The sequence below is a fragment of the Spermophilus citellus genome (assembly GCF_964194105.1).
Source record: "Spermophilus citellus genome assembly, chromosome: 1".
In the NCBI taxonomy this organism is placed as follows: domain Eukaryota; kingdom Metazoa; phylum Chordata; class Mammalia; order Rodentia; family Sciuridae; genus Spermophilus; species Spermophilus citellus.
Window position 1 is genome coordinate 163,312,777 of NC_138182.1, and position 20,845 is coordinate 163,333,621.

Sequence of the window (20,845 nt, forward strand, 5' to 3'; positions counted from 1 at the left end):
TTCATGATTTGTTTTATCATTTCTGTGTGTAGAATCATATCTTTTGTGTGTGGGGACGGAATTTGATTCATGCTTCAAATCTCCAGTGTAATTTGAGAGCATCTCTCCATATCTTTAGTCCTGTCATGATGTTAACGGCTATTCTAGAACTTCATATTTGTACTTTTACCACCACAGATTATTAATCATATATATTGCTTGTAGGTTTTTACAACTCTGGAAAAATTATATGTTGTATTTTATAATTTGGGAGTGGGGAGGGGTGCCGGGATTGAACTTAGGGCCTGGAGCTTGCTAAGTAAGTGCTGAGCTACATTCCCTGCTAGAGATATTGTATTTTACTGAAAAATTGATAATATTCAAGGAGGCAGGCCCTTAGGCACGTTCTGAATAAAGAAATATTATAACAAAGTCACAGGGGTCATGGTTAATTATCACAAGGTCAGAAAGTGTTGAACTTCCTGTTATTGAAGTAGTTTTTAAGTTTATAGTTTTACAGGTTAATTTAAAAAAATCTAATTTTTATATCAAATAGTTGAACAGATGCATTTTTCTACAGCAGATATACTTAGCCTCAAGGGTATAATATGGTCAATATCCTTGGAAGATAGCAGTTCAATGAATTTCTGAAAAGAAATATTTCACCCTTTTTAGAATACAGTTGGGCAGAAACTTAAAAGACATAGAAGAAGCATGAATTCAACAGAAAGATTATGGTCACATAAAAATTTTATGAGCACATGGTCTGCAGTTGTCCCAGGCCCTTTTTATTCACTGCTCCAGGCCAGCTTGGCCCTGTCCAGCCCCTGGGCCTCAGATTCACAGTGTGACAGTTGACTCTCTTTCCATGTGTGAAAGCCCAGGCTGCTGTCTCTCTGCTGACATATACTTTGGGGTCCTTTATGGCAGCCATTGACAAGGAGAGACTGCTGTGCCTGCATCTGCCTGCTTTCAGGGACTCCGCCTTCCCACTACTCAGAAGAGCCTGGGAACATCCAGGGTGCAGGAGACTTTATTCACTAGGGGTGGACACTTAAAGTTAAAGATAGGAGAAGAAGAGACAGTGCTTAAATTACTTGCATTTCTTCTCCCACCTCCAGACTTTCCTGAGTTGTAGGAGTGCAGGCAGCCTGTCTGCAGAGGGCCTGGAGATTGAGCAGCTGGCTTTGTCTGCAGCGAAGGTACTGCCAGCTCAGTTACATGTTCCTTTTATTTGCTCCCCTTCCCTGGTGGAATGGCTCTTGCTTCTTTTTCTGGGGTTACATCCACATTCACCCTCCACCAAAAATAAAAATAAAAACTAGAGATTTGCCCTCTGAAAAACACCTGTGCCAACATCTTTTCTAGAAGTTATAATTAAATACTGTTGAAGCCTAAAAACCTTCAACTATAGATTTCTAAGATTTTAAAGCCATTTGGGAGTCATGACAGTGTTTTTTTTTTTTTTTTTTTTTTTCCTTGCTAGGAAGACTCTAAAGCTGCCCTTATTTTCCATGCTCCTAAATTCTTATGGGTTTCCAAGCTGGCCACATGTATCCACCAGGAATATTATTTTCCAGGGATGGGGTGAAAATCTCATATAGCACAATTCAAACTCATAGAGACCAAAGTTTAAAATCGAATCGTATTTTATCAGGTTTATTTATTTATTTATTTTTGTATTAGGAATTGAATCCATGGTGCTTAACTACTGAACCATATCCCCAGCTCTTATTTTTTATTTTGAGACAGGATCTCAGTAAGGTATTTAGGGCCTTACTAAGTTGCTGAAGCTGGCTTTGAATTCCTGATCATCTTGCCTCAGCCTCCAGAGACAATGGGATTATAGATATGTGCCACCATGCCTGGCTTATCAATTTTATTTGTGAGCTGTAAGTATGAGGGAATGCGGGTGCTGCAAAAATGAGGGAGGAGGACCTAGGTCCTTGCTCCCTGGTATGTGAAATTGGGCATATTACCAAACCTCTTTAAATTTCAGTTTGTTTGTATGGAGGGTTGTGGAAATCAACTTTCCTATGTTCATATACGAATACACCACCAGTGAAACCACGTCACATACAACCACAAGAATGGGATCCTAATTAGAGTAAATTATACTCCACATATGTATAATATGTCAAAATACACTCTACTGTCATCTATATCTAAAAATAACAAATAAAAAAGTGAAAAATAAGAAAACATTACACTTCATTAATTAATGAGGAACATTTTCTAGATTCGAGTCATTCACTCACTGGCTTCACAGTTTCAGCATGTTCATATGCCACTTATGTTAAATAGTTTTCTTTCAATTGACTATGTTTTAAACATGAGCACATGCAAAGGAATGATTTTTGTGAAATCACAGGATTCAGTGGGCTAGCCATATACATATCTAAGTAAAGATAATTAGTTGTAAATAATACAATCCACTGTAGCTAATTTAAGCATGAAGCATTTTTACTAAAGGATGTTAGATGGTGCCCCAAATGTCTGAAAGGTCCAGAGGCCCAGGTTTGCACACCATAGTCAGGAGCACTGGTAGCTAGGAAGCACACAAAGCACAGGCCAGGGGAAGTCCTGGAAACCTCAGCAATGGCTGTAGCACCTCACTGCAGTGGCCCAGAGGGGCTGTCACCACTCTACAGTTGTAATCCACACCCCCACTCTACCTGCCAAATCACATTGCTTCTTCCCCTGCTGAAATGTTTGAGGATGTATCTTTTTGAAAGACACTTAGGTCACATGGCTGCTTCGGGGAAGGTAGGGAAGGTGATTTGCATTTCCAGCCTCTATGTTGGAGGCAGTGTTAACTTGACATAGCAGTTAAGTCAATATACAGTATCTTCCACATGCATTAAAAACTGAAAAAAAGTTCTTTGGTGTATCACCTAAAGTCCTCCTCTATACAGAAAAACCAAAGTGAATGAATGTATACATGGAGCCATGTGTAAAGCTCTCACTCTGTGGTGATATTGATATGATTACTTTTCTGTCTTTTAGATAAAGCATTTTCTCTGCTCAGCACCAGAGACACACTATCCATTCTTCTGTTCACACTCACAGGGGATACCAGGTAAGGTTGTGAGGTGCATTGATGAGGCACATAGACTTTGGAGTCAAACTGCTAGGATTCATTATTTCTTTTTTCTGTGAGGATCTAAGGAAGGAATGTTAAACTGATTAGCCAAACTAGCTAAAACTCTGTCTTACTCTGGGCATCTATGTTGATGTTCAAATGAAAACTCTATAAGAAGGTAATTATTGCAAATAGTTATTAAAAACATGAAAACAACAAGCCCTGGACAACTTATGCAGCTAAAATAGAAAAATACCAAGAGCACTTGAAAGGACAGGTGGTTCTGTGTCAAGAGTGGACCTTGCTCCTTTCAGATTTGTTGAGGACCAGCTTTTGTGCATTTTTAAAGGACAGTGTTAGGGGCAATGACAGTGGCCCATGTTGTCTGCTCTCACCCTGCCCCAGCCTGGCTCAGTGGAACAGCTTTCTTTGAAGAGGTGTCTAAGTGAAATCCTGGTTCTGTGTACGAGGACATTGACTTGGAATTTATTTCAACTGCCCAGAGAGATTAATGTCCTCAGAAGGAGCTTGAGGACAGTCAGAATTAAAAATAACTTGGTGACAATTTCATGATGAAGAGAAGAAAGTCAGTTACTTTTAAGCCTTCTTCAGAGGAGAGAGGCCTTATGAAAATTAAAAGTGATCTAAGGGCGAATATTTAAAAATGCAAAATTCACTTTAATTTTGAAAATGAATTGAAATTCTTGAACTGTATTTCTTTAAGAAGTCACTGGTATATGTCCCATGAACCACAAGATACAAGAAGGTAGGCTCAGCTCCTGCCCACCTTCTTCCTTCTGTTCCTGTGATAGTCACAGCCCTTAGCATGGTGCCCGGTACTCAGATGGTTTATATGTAAGTTCAATGAGTGACAGTTAAAAGGATTTGGTATGACACTCAGTTTAATTGCTAAACACAGATTGGATTTAGGGAAAATCTGAATATATTCCAGAGTTCTAAATTCTACTGTGAATGCTCATGAATCTCTTAAACATGGCATTACATAAAGGTGTGACCTGCCTGAATGCACAAGAAAGAACTCACAGGGTTAGATTTTAGAAGGGCTGGAGTTTTATAAAAGATATAAACACAGCAACTTGGGAGGCTGAGGCAGAAGGATCACAAGTTTAAAGCCAGCCTCAGCAACTTAGTGAGGCCCTGAGAAACTTAGAGAGACACTGTCTCAAAATAATAAAGTAGAAAGGGCTGGGGATGTTGCTCAGTGATTAAGCCCTCCTGGGTTCAGTTCCTGGTGTATGTGTTTACACACACACACACACACACACACACACACACACACACAGGCAAACCTCTATGAAGAATTTAAATTTGCATTTCCATGTGTAACTTTGCATAGAGTCTTAAAGCTTAAATGAAACTGACAGTTTGCTCAAGAAAGTTCCAATTATTTTTGAGGACTCATCAACTTATTAACATTTTACTATAAAATATGCTGCTATATAAAGTACAGGACTAATTTCACCTGTTTGTGTGGCACTTCGAACCTGGGAATAAAAAGTAAAGTTATACCAACAGGCTCAGATCTGTTTCTCTGTAAGGTAAGTTGCAAAATTAGCCCCAACTCTTTCCCACCCTTAAATTCATAAACTGACAATAAAAATCCTCTTATTGAGAGGGCAGCACCCATGTCCTTGGCCCTTGAATCTAGCTTGGCCAGGTGACTTGCTTTAGCCAAGAGGGCATCAGCACACATGTCTCAGGCAGAGACCTGAAAACCGCCTGCATGTGGGGGCTTGTCTTTTGCTTATCTGGGGACTCATGCTGCTGCTCCTGTGTGAAGAAGCTTGGACTAGACACCAGAGCCCAGCTGACAGCCAGAAGTAGAACCACTCAGCTCACCATGGATGCAGGACTGAGTCTATGAGAGGCCAGCAGTAGAAAAACCCAGCCGTTCCCAGTCCAAATTGTAAGCCAAGGAGCTGTTTTAAGCCACTGGGTTTGGAATGGTTTGCTGTGCAGCAGTAGATAAGCAGCGTACCAGGCACTTTGTGCAGGAATTCCATTCTTCCTTAAATTTCTCCTCAGCAGTTCTCGGAGTTCCACGGGCGGTCATGCATGTTCTCTGAGGTGTAGTTCTCCAAGCCTCCATGCCTCACTTAACCTTTCTTTTTCTCTTTGGCTCAGGTTCTTTGCTGCTGGTGTCTTTGGGAGTTGTCATTGTCCAAAGGTGCAGCTCTGGTTATATTGGAGATGACACCCTTTCTAGTTTCCACCAGGAATGCCCACGTTGTAATGTAGAATCCAAATCACGCTGGGGGCCTCTGTGATACCATAATTAGGACAAAATGAGAGAGAGGTGTGTGGAGTGAGTGGGAAGAGGCATAAGAACAAAACCAGAATAGACATGAGTTGAGAGCTGGTGGGACCTTTGAGATTGTCTGTTCCAGCTCCTCAGTTTTACAAGAGGCTCCTTGCACAGAGTGCATGTTTCTGGCCCAAGGCCCCATGATCTACGAGTGTCAGCTCTGGGATCAGAGCACAATCTTCTCATTTCAAATTTAGGGACTATTTCCAATCCATTGTGGGTTTTTTTTTTTTTTCATATGCCACTTAGAATTTTCTAAAAAGAAATGTAGATTTGGGGGGAAAACTTAATAATGATAGATTTTTAAAAATCTGGGGTGTGATGAATTGTTCTTAGAAAATAATTTGAATGCAATGGCAGAAAGATGCCAATTTCTTCTTTTATATGTGTATATATATTTAAATGGCTGTCTCAGGTGGAAAGTGTGTTGGAGATGGAACTTCCACTTAGTTAGGTTTTGCAGCATTTGGACACTTGAGCATCCTCTTCTCCAAGCCAAGCAGGGTAGTTGGCATTTCTAGTGGTACACCCCATGGAAACTTAGACCACTGTTAGCTCAGACACTATGCTGGAGCATAGTGGGGATACCCTCAAAGCCCTCCCATTTTATTAAGCCCTTATGTGGAGCTGTGACCCACTGTGGCAGAGAGATGCCTGGGGCACAGACATCACAATTGATACATGGGAGCCTGTACTATGGAACCCTCAAGATACTGTAGGGATAGTGGAACATACTGGGGAGGCACTAACAATAGGGGTGCTCATATACCAGCATCTAAAGGCAAAGGTCACTGCCCTAGATCTTGAGGGCTACAGCTCTTCTCTCCTATTTTGTATATTTCTGTCAAGTGATAGGTCGCCCTTTTAAGGGTGCCCCTCCTCTTTTCCCCTTCAGTAAGATAATTATAACTGGCTTTCATTAGCAATGCTTGGGAAGTTGGAGAGAAATAGGGAATGGAGCTGCCTCAGGGAGGAGTATAGGACTAGTTTGCAGAAGGCCCCATGTTTGTACAGCACCAGAACATTAGGGTATCATTTCAAGGCAGAGACAAAGCAGGTGTGTGAAAATCAGAGGACATTTCTCAGCTCCAGCTAGGTGGTGGAGGCCTCACTGTGGCAGAGGGTCAGAGAAAGGAAGGAAAAGCTTTGGTCCTTTCCTCTTTCGCGCATCTCCCGCGTGGGCGGTAGAAATGGGGTTCCCCTGGGTGGAATGGGCTGGCTGAGAAATAAAAGCTAGGAAAAATAGAACACCAAAAAAAAAAAAAAAACCTCAGGACACAGAAAGTAGTTTCAAAGGCAGGGGCAGGACAGGCAAGCCAATTGGTGCCTGCTTTATTTATATCAGGAAACATCAAAGGCCTTCCACAGAATGTTCTTCACCAAAAAAGGTTAAAGGTGGGCTGTTCAGTTCCCAGAGGGTTACACCCATTTTCGGAGCTATTGTGAGGTATCTTCCTAGCAGAGCAGAGACAAAGGTCATGTGCATTCGGCAATCTATTGCCCTGGGAGAGCCAGGGATAATTTGCAATGCCAATCTAAATCTCCCTGGCTACCATCCCGGGAGAAGATCCTCATGTAATTCACCGATGGCTTCCGGCACTCCTCATCTGGCCACTTTGTGCAATTGTAAACAGAGATCAGGAGCGACTTAATTTAGTTAGATAAATGATTTGTCTTAGGTATATTAAAAAATATTTCCAAGCTTTTCTTTTGGGGTATCTTCTATATTATTGACTGAATAATACTGCAAAAATATTACTTGAGAATGATCAGTATAACTGCAGTGTAGATCTGAGGACACTGCCCATTGTGCAAATGTAGTACAGAAAAATCAGGGCAGTCTACTCATAACATTTCAATTTCAAGCTTCTGATGGGTATTAAAAATGATTACAAGGAGTTCAAAAAATAATGAAAAAAATACCTTGAGGGTGTCGCTTTAAATTAGGAAACCCAAATTAAGAAGCACATCAATACTTTTAAGGTAAATTAGAATACAGAACACATGTGACCCATGAAACAGTGACCTTGATAAAAATTGAGAATGGGAGGTGGTCTTGTTCTGGTCCTTCTGATATACAATCTGGTGGAGCTTTGTTGACCGGCTCAGTTTCCTGACTATACACAGTAATTCAAGGATTCAGTGTTTCTCCATGTCTTCCTGTGTCAGCAGTGAGCTAGGTACCAGGAATCTGAGAAGACAGAACAGCATCTGGGCATTTTCTTCCATGCCCTGACCCTTGAGGGGGAAAGACAATGAAAAGGACACTGAGACTGGAGTGGAAGGAGAGATTTCCTCCCAAGGAAGTGAAATCTCACGGGGAAGGTCGTTTGAGTTGTTGTAAGCTGCCAAAAGGTAGAGATGGGTATGTCTCTTCTAGGGGCAGCCTGAAGAATATGTGGAAGCTCAGAGGAGCATATGGAGAACGGTTTGTTTCTGTTATGGCTGAAACATAGCCGGGTAGAGGAAGGGCATGTTGGCAGAAAGTGAGGCAAGACATTGTGGCCTGAGACTGGCTTGAGGTTTGTGATTCTAAGTCAAGAATTTGGACTTGATGTTTTATACTCTGTTACCTCTGTGTGTAGAACACCTGCTGAAAAATGTGTGCTAATGTGATTATTTACCAGGATGACAAGCAAGAAAGGATGTGTCATCTTTTTAAAAAATATGTCTATCAACCTCATGACCTGACAGAAAAAGTTCAGGTTGAAGATTCCCTTTGTAGTGAGGATGCTTGATTTTAATAACCCAGGTACATTCCTACTTTCTACTACTGCATCCTCAAATACACCCACCCTCCTCATAGCCTATGTTAAAATGTATGCAGATGCAGCCACTCATCAAATTTCAGGCTGAAGTCAGTATGATAATGTTCTGCTTCATCAATTGAGGAATAAAGAATATGAAGGACTTTTGTAATTTAAATCAGAAAATCTGGCAAAATTTCAAATCTTTAAAACTTTGAGTGCAAAATTAGTTGTTCAGAAACAAAGCCAGATGTGAATATAATACAACATCACCAGTCATATATAGCATAGACCAATTACTCAACTATTGAGATATACAATATAATCAGGATTAAGTAAGCTCTTTCTTAATGAAGTACGGTGGCAGTGTGAAAATACCATGAGCTCATGAGCTTTAGGATGGGACAGATCTAGGCTCAAACGCCTGCTGTTTTACCTTCTGGCTTTAGGAGCTTCAGCAATGGATTCATTCTCTGAATCTCAGCTACCACAGCTGTAAGATAAGAATAATGATAACTAGTGTCCAGGGCCACTCAGGAAGAGTTGTCCTTTTCAAATCCATCCTGCTGTACCTTGGAGCACAGACCAGTGTTTTAGGAGGACATAGACCACGTTTGATACTGCTTAACTTGATCTCTGGCACTCTCAGTAAGTATTTAGGGAAGGAAGGGAGCCTAAAGATCATCATTTTTAGCAGTTCCAAATGTATTTCGCCACAGCCATCAGATCTAGAGCAAATTTATAAGCAATAGGGGTGAGAGAGAAAGAGGGAAGGAGAGAGAGGGATACATATGAATGAATAACTGGAAATTCATATGTAACTGACATGGTCCAGGGCCACTTTCTCTCCTCTATGCATGCCTCTGTTTCCAGCTGGCATCCCTCTTGCTCTTCTGTGTTTCATAACTTGCAATTTAACAAATTTTGTGAAGAGAAAACCGAGAAGGAACTCCAGTGAATTCACACTCACCTGCCACTGCTCGGAAAGGAGCAGGTGGTATAGCCCTTGCAGTGCTGGGCAGGAGGTGATGCAGATGCTGGGCTCTCCTCCAGGCTCTTCTTTCCAGTGTCAGAACCTAAGTAAGAATATTCTACCAAATGTTTGGGAGTGAGAAACGTGAAAACTAGAGAGATAAAGCAACTTGTTCAAGTTTAGGCCTGTAACTAACAGGATAATTTATTGTATATTCGGGTTCTAATTTTGCTATCAAGGGAAACATAACTACATAAAATACGTTGGAGTGTTTGATAGAAGTTCCAGTGAAGTTTCCCTGGCTTAGGATAGGGTGGGGTGAGGAAGTTATTTCTACATTTAATTTCTTTAATAGATGGAGGACTATTCAAAATATGTTTCTTTTTAATGAAACTTTTGAGTCTTTCAAGGAATTTTCTCATTCTGCCTCTTTTCATAAATTTATTGGTATAAAATTATTTGTAATATCATCTGAATTAACATAGAAAGAGCATTTAACAAAATTCAAAGCCCTTTCATGAAAGAAAAAAACCACTCAATTCTTGAGGAATAGTAAAAAATTACCTAATATTTATTATTATGTAATTTTATTAAATTACATAATAAAAACCATACTGAATATCTTAATGATGAAAAAGGCTGAATGCTTTTCCTTTAAGATGAGGTACAAGACAACGAACTCATCTTTGCCACTTCTCTTCAACAGAGTAATATAATTGCTAACCAGAGTAATTGGGCAAGAAAAAGAAATAACAAGGATCCAAATCAGAAAGGAAGAAATAAAGTTATCGCTGTTCACAGATGATATCTTGTACATAGAAAACCTTAAGATTACACACACACACACACACACACACACACACACTCAACTGTTGGAATTAATAAATCCAGCAAAATAGGATACAAAGTCAACACACCAAATCAGTTGCATTTTTCTACACACTAACACTGAGCAACCTGAAAAGAAAAATTACAAGAATCTGTTCCATTTATAGTAGCATAAAACAGGATAGAAGGTGAGAACCCATAAAACTCATCATCAAATATACAAATGGTCATAAGTGTATGAAGAGATGTTTCACATCACTATTCATTAGGGAAATGCAAATCAATAAGGTCTTACCTCACACAGGTTAGTATGGCTGGGATGACTGTGATGAAAAACAAAACAAAACAAAACAACAAGTATTGACAAAGATTTAGAAAAATTAGAGTCTGGTGGGAATGTACAATGATACAGATGCTGTGGAAAACATTATGAGAGTTCTTTTTGAAAATAAAAACAGAAACCACATAATCCAGCAATTCCATGTATGGATACATTCCCCACCAAAGTGAAGGCAAAATATTAAAAAGATACTTGTGTACCCATGTTTATAGCACCATTATTTACAAAAACAATAATATGGAGGCGATCTTAGTATTAATCAGTAGATGAGTGGATAGGCAAAATGTGGCATAAACATACAATAGAAAATTATTCAGTCTTGAAAAGGATCAAAATCCTAACTCATGTTATATAACATTAGACATTACAGTAATGTCTTCATTAGACATTATCATAAGTAAAATAAGCAACCAGAAGAAGACAAATCTTGTGGGATTCTCTCTCTCTCTCTCTCTCTCTCTCTCTCTCTCTCTCTCTATATATATATATATATATATATATATATATATATATATATATATATATTAGTTACTCAGTCAAAATCATAGTGACAGAAAGTAGAATGGTGTTTGTCATAGGCTTCATGAAGAAGAAAATGAGGAGTTATTGCTGAAAGGGTTTAGAATGTCAGTTTCGAAAAGTGAATAGTCATACCAATGGAGATGTGTAATAGTGGTGATGGTTGCATGACAATATGATTATATTTAATTCCACTGAGATTTACACTTAGAAATGTTTAAGGTAGTAAATTTGGTTGGCTATTTACCACACTCAAAAACTGGAAAAAATTATTACATATTTTCTTGTTTTCCATTTGATTCTATAAGATCTCTAGTGATGTCTCCTTTTAAATTCTTGCTTCATCTATGTATAGTTTTATTTTTTTAAAAAAATTGATTTCATTGATTTTTGCTTGTATTTTATTATTTCTTCTTTCTACCTATTATGTATTTAATTTGTCTGCTACTTTTTTATAACATAAGTTCAGATAATTGATTTTAGACATGTTTTTCTTCCTTGAATAAGGGTTTGAAACTATAAACTTTTAAGTGCTGCTTTAGTTGAATCTTATAAGTTTTGTAATTCTATCTTTATTTTCAGTCAGTCCAGAATATTTTATAATTTCCCTTATTTCTTTTTTGCCTGAGTTTTTGAAGTGGTGTTTGAAGAATTTAATATATCTATATATCTATATATCTATATATATCTATATATATAGATATATATATAGATATATTTTTAGAATAATTTTGGATTTATGGAAAAGTGAGCAGAGGATTCAAGAATTGTTGTGTTCCTCCTCTCTGTCCTGCTCATGGATTCCCTTATTATTTAGCACATTGTATTTTTTTACAATTAATGAACTGATACTGATACATTATTACTAATAAAATACATAGTTTAATTTTGTGTTGAACAGTTCTGTGGGTTTTGTTAAATGTTTTGTTTATCTGTGGCATTAGAGTATTATACAGATCTTCAAAGCTTCTTTGCTCCACCTGCTCATTTCTCTGTTCCCACCTCAAACCCTTTGTCCTTCTACTGTTTCTTGTAGTTTGTCTATTTTGAATGTTAGAATCATATATCCTGTAGCCTTTTCAGAGTTGGTTCTTTCACTTAGCAATATGAGTTTTAAATCCCACAATATCTTTTTATGGCTTAATTCCTCCTCCTCCTCTTCCCCCTCCTCCTCCCCCCACTCCTCCTCCTTCTTCCTTCTTCTCCCTTCTTCTTCCTTCTTTTGGTTGAATAGTATTCCATTGTTGTTATGTACCAGGGTCTACCCACCCAGTTGCTTTTTGAAGAATATTGTGCTACTTTTTTTTTTATCAAATATGAATAAAGCTGCCATAAACATTCATGTGAAAGTGTTTGTGTGGACATATGTTTTCAAATCAGTTGGGAAAATAGGAGCATGATTGCTGAATGGTTTATTAAAAGTATACTTAGCTTTGAAAAAAACTGCTAAACAGTCTTTCAAAGTGGGAGCATCCTTTTACATTCACACAGGCATGAATAGAGGCTCCCGTGCTCTACATCCTGACTACCGGTGGTGGTGTCAGTTTTTTTAGCCTAATAGGTGGGTGGTAGTAGCTCATTGTTGCTTTAATATGTAATTCTGTCAATGGCATATGATATTTAGCTTTTTGTGCTTATTTGCCATCTGTGTATGTCTTCTTTCATGAAGTATCTGTTCAAATCTTTTTTCCATTTTTAAATTGGATCATTTGTTTCCTTAGCATTGAATTTTATGAATTCTTTGTTTTGGTTACAAGTCATTTATTAGATGCATATTTTTTTCAAGTATGTGATTGACCTTTTAATTATCTTAACATTCTAATTCACAGAGCAATTTTCATTTTAATGAGTATTACTGATAAGTTTTGTCTATCATGAATTATGCTTCTGTGTTTATCTAAAAAATCACCACCAAACCTAGGGTCACCTAGATTTTCTCTTATTTTGTTAAAAGTTTTATAGCGTTGTGTTTTATATTTGGGATTAGGATCCATTTTGAGTTAGTGCTTATTTAAATATACAATGTGTATTTTATTTTGCATGTGGATGTTGAATTGTTCTAGCACCATTTTTGAAAAGATGATCTTTCCTCTATATAATTGCCTTTTTTTTTTTTTGTCAACAGTCACTTGATAACATCTGTGTGTTCCTACTTCTGATCTTTATATTATGTTTCATTGATATGTGACTTTTTTTTAGCCAGACCATTCTCTCTTGATTACTATGGCTTTATAGTAAGTTTCAAAGTTGGACAGTGTTCACAGCTTTCTTATTCTTCAGAACTGTCTTGGCTATTCTGGGTTTTTTGACTTTCCAATCTAGCATCAGCTTGTTGACTTCTACAAAATAGCTTTTGGGGATTTTAATTTTGATTAATTAGAATCAATTTAATTTTGATTAATTAGAATCTCTGGGGAAAGTTGGGAAGAACTGGAATATTTACAATAATGAGTCTCTCTACTAAGAGAAGTCTTTAATTGTTTACATCAGAGTTCTACAGATTTTTCCAGATAGATCATTTATATATTTTATTAGATTCATAAGTAAGTGATTTTTTGATACTTTGTCATTGGCATTGTATTTTTTAATTTCAGATTCCAATTGCTCATCTTTTGGTATCTAGAGAAATGAGTGACTTTTTAATGTTAATCTTTTATCCTGTAACCCTACTATGATTCCAGATGTTAAACATTGATTTCCAGTTAAATTCTTTTTGTATCAAGGAACACATTATGAAATTTCAATCCTTTTAAATTTATTGGGACATACTTTATGGCTTAGCATAAGGTTTAAGACGGTCAATGTTCCAAGTGCATTGGAAAATGATTTTGTCTTGCAGTGATTGTTCTGTAAATGTCAATCAAGTAGGTTGGGTCATAATATTCTTTCCTTCATGTCTTCTTTATCTTTACTGATTTTTTTTTGTATTTTCCCCACTAATTATTGAAAAAGAATTGTTGAAAACTCTAGCAATAAGTATTGATTTATCTTTCATTCCTTTCAGTTATGTCCATTGGGCTTCATACATTTCAAAACACTGTTACCTGGAACATTCATATTGAGAATTCTTGTATGTTTTTGATAAATATACTTTTTGTTTTTTACTATCAAATGTCATATCTCAATCAATTCTGGTAATATTTATAATACTGAATTATGATATTAATATACAACTACAGCCATTTTGGGTTATTATTTGCTTATATATCCTTTTTTACTTCTTTTTTCCCTTCCTTCCTTTTCACTTTTAACCTTTCTCTAAGTTTATACTTAAAGTGCATTTTCTATAGACAATATATAGCTGAGTTTTGCTTTTAGACTCCTTCTAAAAATTTTTAATTTTTACATGGAATGATTTGTCCATTCCCATTTGTGTCATTTTTGATACGGTTAACTTTAGTCATACCTCTTCACTTTCAAAAATTTCATCTTATTTAACTTCTGTTTCTTTCTTCATTCCTCTACTGTCTTCTTCTGGATTGACTGAATATATTTAGTATTCCATTTTATCTCCTCTATTGGCTTATCGGCTGTATTTCCTGATTTTTAGTTTTGCTGTAGAGATAATATTATCTTTAACTTAGCTTAATCTGCCTTCCAATAGTTTTATATTACTTTTTATATGAGGTAAGAACTGTATAATGTGCTTTCATTTTCCGCTAAGTTCTTGTGCTATTTTTATAGTACATTTTTTTCTACATAGGCTAGACATCTCATGTTTATTAACATTGTTAATTTTTATACTTTGCAAATTCTTTCTTGTATTTTTCTTCAGTTAAAAGTTTCATCTATTTTTAGTATAAATCTAGCGGCAGTAAAATATTTCAGAGCTATATAAACAAAAACTTATTTCACCTTCATTTTTGAAGAATTTTTTCACTGGATATGAAATCTCAAGTTTATAGCTTTGGTCTTTCAGTTTTTAAAAAAAGACTTTCACTGTCTTATGACTTAAATTGTTTCGGAAATGATGTTGCCCATTGTTCTTATTTTGGTCCTATAAAAGTAATTTGTTTTGCTTCTCTGGATAATGTTAAGATTATTTTCTTTATCATTTATTCTCAGCAATCTTGTTATGATGAACTTTCTTTGTGCTTATTTTGCTTGTGTTTCATTGAACTCCTTAGAGCTGTAGATTTTTTTAAACGAAATTTGTAAAATATTGTTATTTTCCAAGTATTTTTCTGCCATGATTTCTCAGTTCTGCTCTTCAGGGACTCCAATTAGCTCTGAGTTAAATTACATTGTCTCAGAAGTGCTTTGGTGTTTTGTTTTTTGAATATACTTGATGATTCTCTGTTGTCCTCAAGTATTCTTATTTATTCTTCACTGTTTAATCTGTTAGTCTAATTCAGAGCATTTAAAAATTTTAAGTATTATAATGTAAATTTTTTATTCTTCTCATTATATTTTCATATAAATCCTTGAATGCGTTTGCAGGTTTTGTCTGCAAATTCATCATCTGTCATTTTGAGGCCTATTTTTATTGACTTAAGATTTCTGTTATTATTGACAGTTTCCATCTTATCATATCTTATAATTTTTTATTGGATGCTAGTCATTGTAATGTGGTAATCATTCTTTATATAAAGGAGATGTGTTCTATGATCCCCAGTGGATGCCTAAAACCACAAATAGCACCAAACCTTATATATTCCATGTTTTTTCCCATACGGACACACCTGTGATAAAATTAAATTTGGCACAGTAAGAGATAAATAACACCTAATAATGAAATAGAATAATAGTAGAATAATTATAACAGTATACTATAATAAAAGTTATATGAATGTAGTCTCTGTCACAAAATAATTTTTGTTTTTGTTTTTGCGAGTGTATGGGTTCCTAGCTGTGGATTCTGTATCTGGCTTTATCATATGCCTCTCAGCATTTTCATATAGTACAAGAGTTAAATATGTCCTTCTCTGGTTCCTCCTTTGCACTTTTATGAGTGTATTATTAGGATTTATTCGGAAGAGTCCAATTCCATTATAACTGAATACTTGCTTTGGATGGTGTTTTTTTTCTTAATCTATTTTATCTCATTGTTCCAGATGTGAATAGCTATAACAACTTAAATAAAATATATAATACAGTAATTATAACATAATTATATTATTTGACATTATTTAAGTTTTAGATTATGATTTCCAGGCTATTTTAATGCACCTGTATAAATTTCATTGAAATATTTTCAGAATTGAATATTTGGGACTGAATTGGTTTAATCAATTTCTTCAACTCTACTGAAAATGTGACTGAAGCTTCTTTGTTGGCAGACACAGCCTCTCCATTAATTTTTATAATTTTCAGTCAAACTTATTCCTGAATTTTTCCAACTACCCCTACTTGGCTGGATGTCATTTATCTAAGGGGATCCCTTGCTGAGTGAATTCTTTGTATACAATTGATACTTTCTGGAGCAATATGTTTCTGTTAATCAGACCATGTTTTCTCTTCATGCCTCCCACCCACAAATTACTGTAGCCATAACTTTTGCTGTTTGAAGTGCAGCAACAAAGCTAGCTCAAAATTATTTTTCCTTCATCAAAATTTCATGGACAGATTTGTTCTTACCATAGATTTTAGCAAGCTCAGTATGTGATTTTTTTTTTTGTTTCTGTAGTACATTTAGAACTTTCACCCTTTCACTTAGGGGAAGCAGTTTATGGCTTTTGGCATATTGGAATTTCCAGCATTGCCATTCTTGCAAATTGATGCTATTTTTAAGTAAAATAAGGATTACTTGAGCATACGCATTATGATATCAATACACCTTTTTAAGGACTAATAAGCAGGTAGCACATACCATGTGGATACACTGGGACAAAGAAAGGATTAATGTCTTGCAGGGAATGGCATGGAATGGCAAAATTTTATTATGCCATTCACAACAGCATGAATATAAATTCTTTTTTAATCTTTGTTTATTTATTTTTATGTGGTGCTGAGTATCAAACCCAGTGCCTCACATGTGCAAGGCAAATGCTTTGCCACTGAGCCACAACCCTAGCCCTGATGGATGTAAATTTTGTGAATTATTTATTTATGAAATTTTTCATTTAATATTTTTTGACCATGGTTGACCATGGGTGACTGAAACAGCAGAAAGCAAAACCACTGATGAGGGGGTAGTATAGAAATGTGCTTAGCCTCTGGATTTTGTTATCTTCCTTTGATAACTACTGAGTTTTGTTATGGCAGCTAACTACTTGGGGATGAGCTACAACCTTCTGGGACTTGTCCTTACACTTTATCCAGGTGGGTCTAGACTAGTCCCTCCCCTAGGGCTGGTTTACCTGTTTGATTTTAGTCCTGGTTTAGTCCTATTCCTGAAATGATGCTCCACGTGTTCAGAGTGACCTCTTCCCTCCAGCTCACCAGGATTTGAGTACGTCCCAGAAGCCTGGGTTTTTAAGAAGACACAATTATTCTCTGGTAGGCCTTGTGGAATCCTGTCCTACACATATGCCACTTGATAGTCACATTAAGAATTTGTGGGGACCCTGATGCAGATTTTTGAACTTTTTTTCTGCGAATTGCTAATTCCAGATGCAGGTGTTCTCTTAAATTTAAACCTCTGTCTTCTTGGCTTAGAGAAATTGCTCTTATTATATTTTCCCTTCCTGAAATGGGGTCAGAAAATTGCTTCAGGCAGAAAGCTGAAGCAACAATATTTCTTCTTTTTATTTTAATCTGTAGATTTTACTTATTGGGATATAATATAGGTTAAACCAGTGCCCTGGGTAATAGAGTAGGAAAAGACTTCAAGATTGAGAAACCTTCCAGAATTTTCAGAATTCTATATTATATAATTTAAGTACAAATCAGGAATCTGAGTATGTTACTTTAAAATGATTTTCAATATCTTTATTGTTCCAATAAATGTTTTACAGTATTTTATTTATGAGATTGGGGGTTGAATGGATATCTATTCTCATGGCTATTCCTCAATAAAACTAGAGGTCTTGAATTAGTAGATATTCCTTAATTAAATAAGAAAAGCCAAATTTTAGAACATGAATTATTCTGTGTTGTCACTGCAGGTATCTTTTCATGTATTTAGAGCAAAGACAATCTTACAAATTTTTAATCACTTAACATTTAATGGTTACATAGTTATGTATTGTTTTGACAATGGGACATTCTGAGAAGTTCATCACTAGACAAAATTTTGTCTTCTTGTGAACTTTATAGAGTATACTTACACAGACTAAGATGGCCATGTGGTCATTATCTTATGGGACCACTGTCATACATGTGGTCCATTGTTATGCAGTGTGTGACTATAATGCTATATGAATTGACAAGTAAGAGTTAAGAAAACTCCCCAAGATAACTTTTACAGTAGTCAGGAAGCCTTAGGGATAAGGAAAAAAATCAAGATATTTTGATTCTCTTAAGGTTATTGTCTATGGAAAATTAAGATATCATAAAAACTGAGCCAAAGCATACAAGAAAAAAAAATCAGTACATTTATAACTTAGGAGAAGTGGTTTTGTTCCTTTGCAAAGAGCAGGCATGAATAATTATCTCAAATTGGAAGTTTGGATAAAGTCTTCACAGGTTTATGAATTCTACAGGAACAACCACATCCATAATCATTATGTATATTTGTGCCTCTTATTAAATTTAATCAGAGGAGAGAGTCTAAAATTTATCTTGTTTTTCAACTTCTTCTCAGAAAAAATTCATATTCAAACTTGAACAAGTATTGTAACATTTCAGAGCCCCTATCTCAAGGAAGATTGAGAACCAGAAACCTAAAAGTTCATCACAATATACTTTTGGTGTATCTTTATGGTTTTTGAATGTACATATATCACATATAAAGTGAGGAAGTGACATTTGAATAGAGTTTAAAGGTTTACAAATATTTTTTTTCCTTTATTATTTTAGACCACTTATTACTGTCGGTAATGTCACAGAGGCCTGTGATACCTAAAGTTATCTCTGTTCTGCACTTTTGCCATTAGCCACCATTCTACCATTAGTCACCTTCCAGCTTTCCTTTGAGGCTGTATTTGCCCTATCATGTGTTTCCAAGTGGACTGGTCCTCACCGTCTTTTACTGTCCTCTGCCTGTTTTTGTTTTGCCTTGTTTTTCAGATGGTGAGACAAAATAACCACTCTAACCTTAATTTGTCACAATGATTGTTGAAAAATTGCATGTGATTCCAGTGGGCTCTGTAAGAACCCCCTGTGACATTTTCTTGTGATATTAATGTTGAGAAAATATCCTTTTGCTGTTAGAGTCCTTTTGCTAGGTGGATGTAAATTTGGAGCTGCATGGAATATACAAGTTGTGTAGAGCAGGAGTGAATGAGGTTAACATGCTGAGGTGAGTATAGATGAAATAGAAATAAGAATTTTCCAGTGGGTTGAACCCCTAGATCTAGCTGTATTTGAACTATTTCATGAGCTGATGAGTTCCTTTACCCTTAAGCTAATTGAAGATGGAATTTTCTCTGACACAACCTAAAGAATCTCCCTATTGTAGACATTTTGGTCTCATTTTGCAGGTGAAAAAAATGAGTTTCTACAAGGTTAAGTAACCAATCTATGTCCATTTGTAGGGTGAGAGACTTGAATAGAACCTGTTCTCATTTCAGTTAACCATTCTGCAGCCAGCTACCTTTTGGATCAAGACAAAATATCTATGATGCCTCATTTTGTTTTTGTTGGCTTTTTTTTCTTAAATTTTAGTGAGTAATCTTGTTTTTTTCCCTCTAGGGAGTTTGCAGATGTGACTACAGTATGTTTTCTGCTTGTGTCCCTGCAGATGGATATTTGTCGAGCTTCCTGGCCCTTTCCTGATGCTGTACCTGCCCAGCCTACTCAAGGCCAGATTTCCATGCTGTAGGTGTTGAGCTTAGAACAGGCCCTCTGTAGAAATGTAGTTCACGACTTGAATCATTTTAAAGCTGACTCTAAAACAAGAGGTCTAGGTCCAAGGTGACATCTCATCTTACACTATTGCAAAATCTTTCAAAAGACATCTACCATGTGGTGGTCATTGAAGAGAGAAGATTCTCCCCTTTAAAAAACATGTCTTGGATGGTCTATATGTCCCTAGATAGTCCCCTATCCTCCTGTGAGACCTAATGTCAAAGAAAGGGATTTAAAATTAAAAAGAAAAAAATGCTTCCACAGTTTGTGAACAATAAGAAAAGAAAAGGAACAAGTAATGTGATTCTTCAAAGGTTAAATATGATAGCACCTTCCAATTTGACTTTGTTGGAGAAAGAGCTGCTCTGTAAGTGAATTTTGAGGAAGCACTTTATGCACCAAAAACTGTTTATAAAAATCTATTTTGACAATTATGAGGTTGGAATCTTTATAAGATCTCCTGCAAACTCCCCAACTCTACTCTGTGAATCAGAGCTCTCCTAATATAACCTCTTTCCTTAGAGACTTAGGGCCTCCTCTTGATTGTTCTGGAAGTCACAGAATGGGGTACTCTGTGCTTGTTTATGATTCTAATGTGTTTTTAAAAATGCTAGTTTTCCTGTGTATTTTAAATGCAAGTTTTATCCATCTATTGCCCTTCTTGTGGCTCTTAGTATGTTTTCTGCTCTTGCTTTAAATCTTCTGTCTTAACTTCACCCATAGCATGAGACTGTCACCAACCCCCCTCTTACAGTATAGAAAGTGAAGGACTTGTAGCACCATCTTCTCTTAAACCACATATTTATATCTTCCACTTATACATCTTGTCCCCAGCTGGGCTTGGACACAAAGTATGACTGGATCTCAGAGAGAAAGAAGTAGAACTTGGTCAAATATCTACAACTATCCTATTGCTGACCAGGTGTGGGGTTTCTGGTGGTGTGCCTTGTCTCATTGAAACCTCACAAGGCTTAGAGGAAGATTTGCCAGGCAGTGTGCTAAATGCTTTACACAATTATTTCATTTAATTCTCAAACATCCCTGTGAGCCTCAGAAGAGGAAGGTGACTTAAACAGAGGCATAGATTTTGACCTCAGTGCACTGGGTTCTGGGGTAGATATGGCAATACAATATAATTCCAAATTCTATCATAAGAGATTTT

General features: G+C 36.3%; 1 protein-coding gene across 5 annotated transcripts in view; it reads left to right on the forward strand.

Moving 5' to 3' along the window:
* Nucleotides 1-20,845, forward strand: part of KCNN2 (potassium calcium-activated channel subfamily N member 2) — a 439,076-nt gene that overhangs the window by 12,357 nt on the left and 405,874 nt on the right. The window contains exon 2 of one of the 5 annotated variants that reach the window (XM_081304749.1): nt 1,101-1,181. The exons of 3 other annotated variants lie outside the window; for them this stretch is intronic. The gene's annotated coding sequence lies outside the window, so the exon portion shown is untranslated. Of the gene's footprint in view, nt 1-1,100; nt 1,182-19,635; nt 19,654-20,845 lie in introns of those variants that run through there. One more of the 5 variants, XM_081304750.1, reaches the window with a different exon arrangement.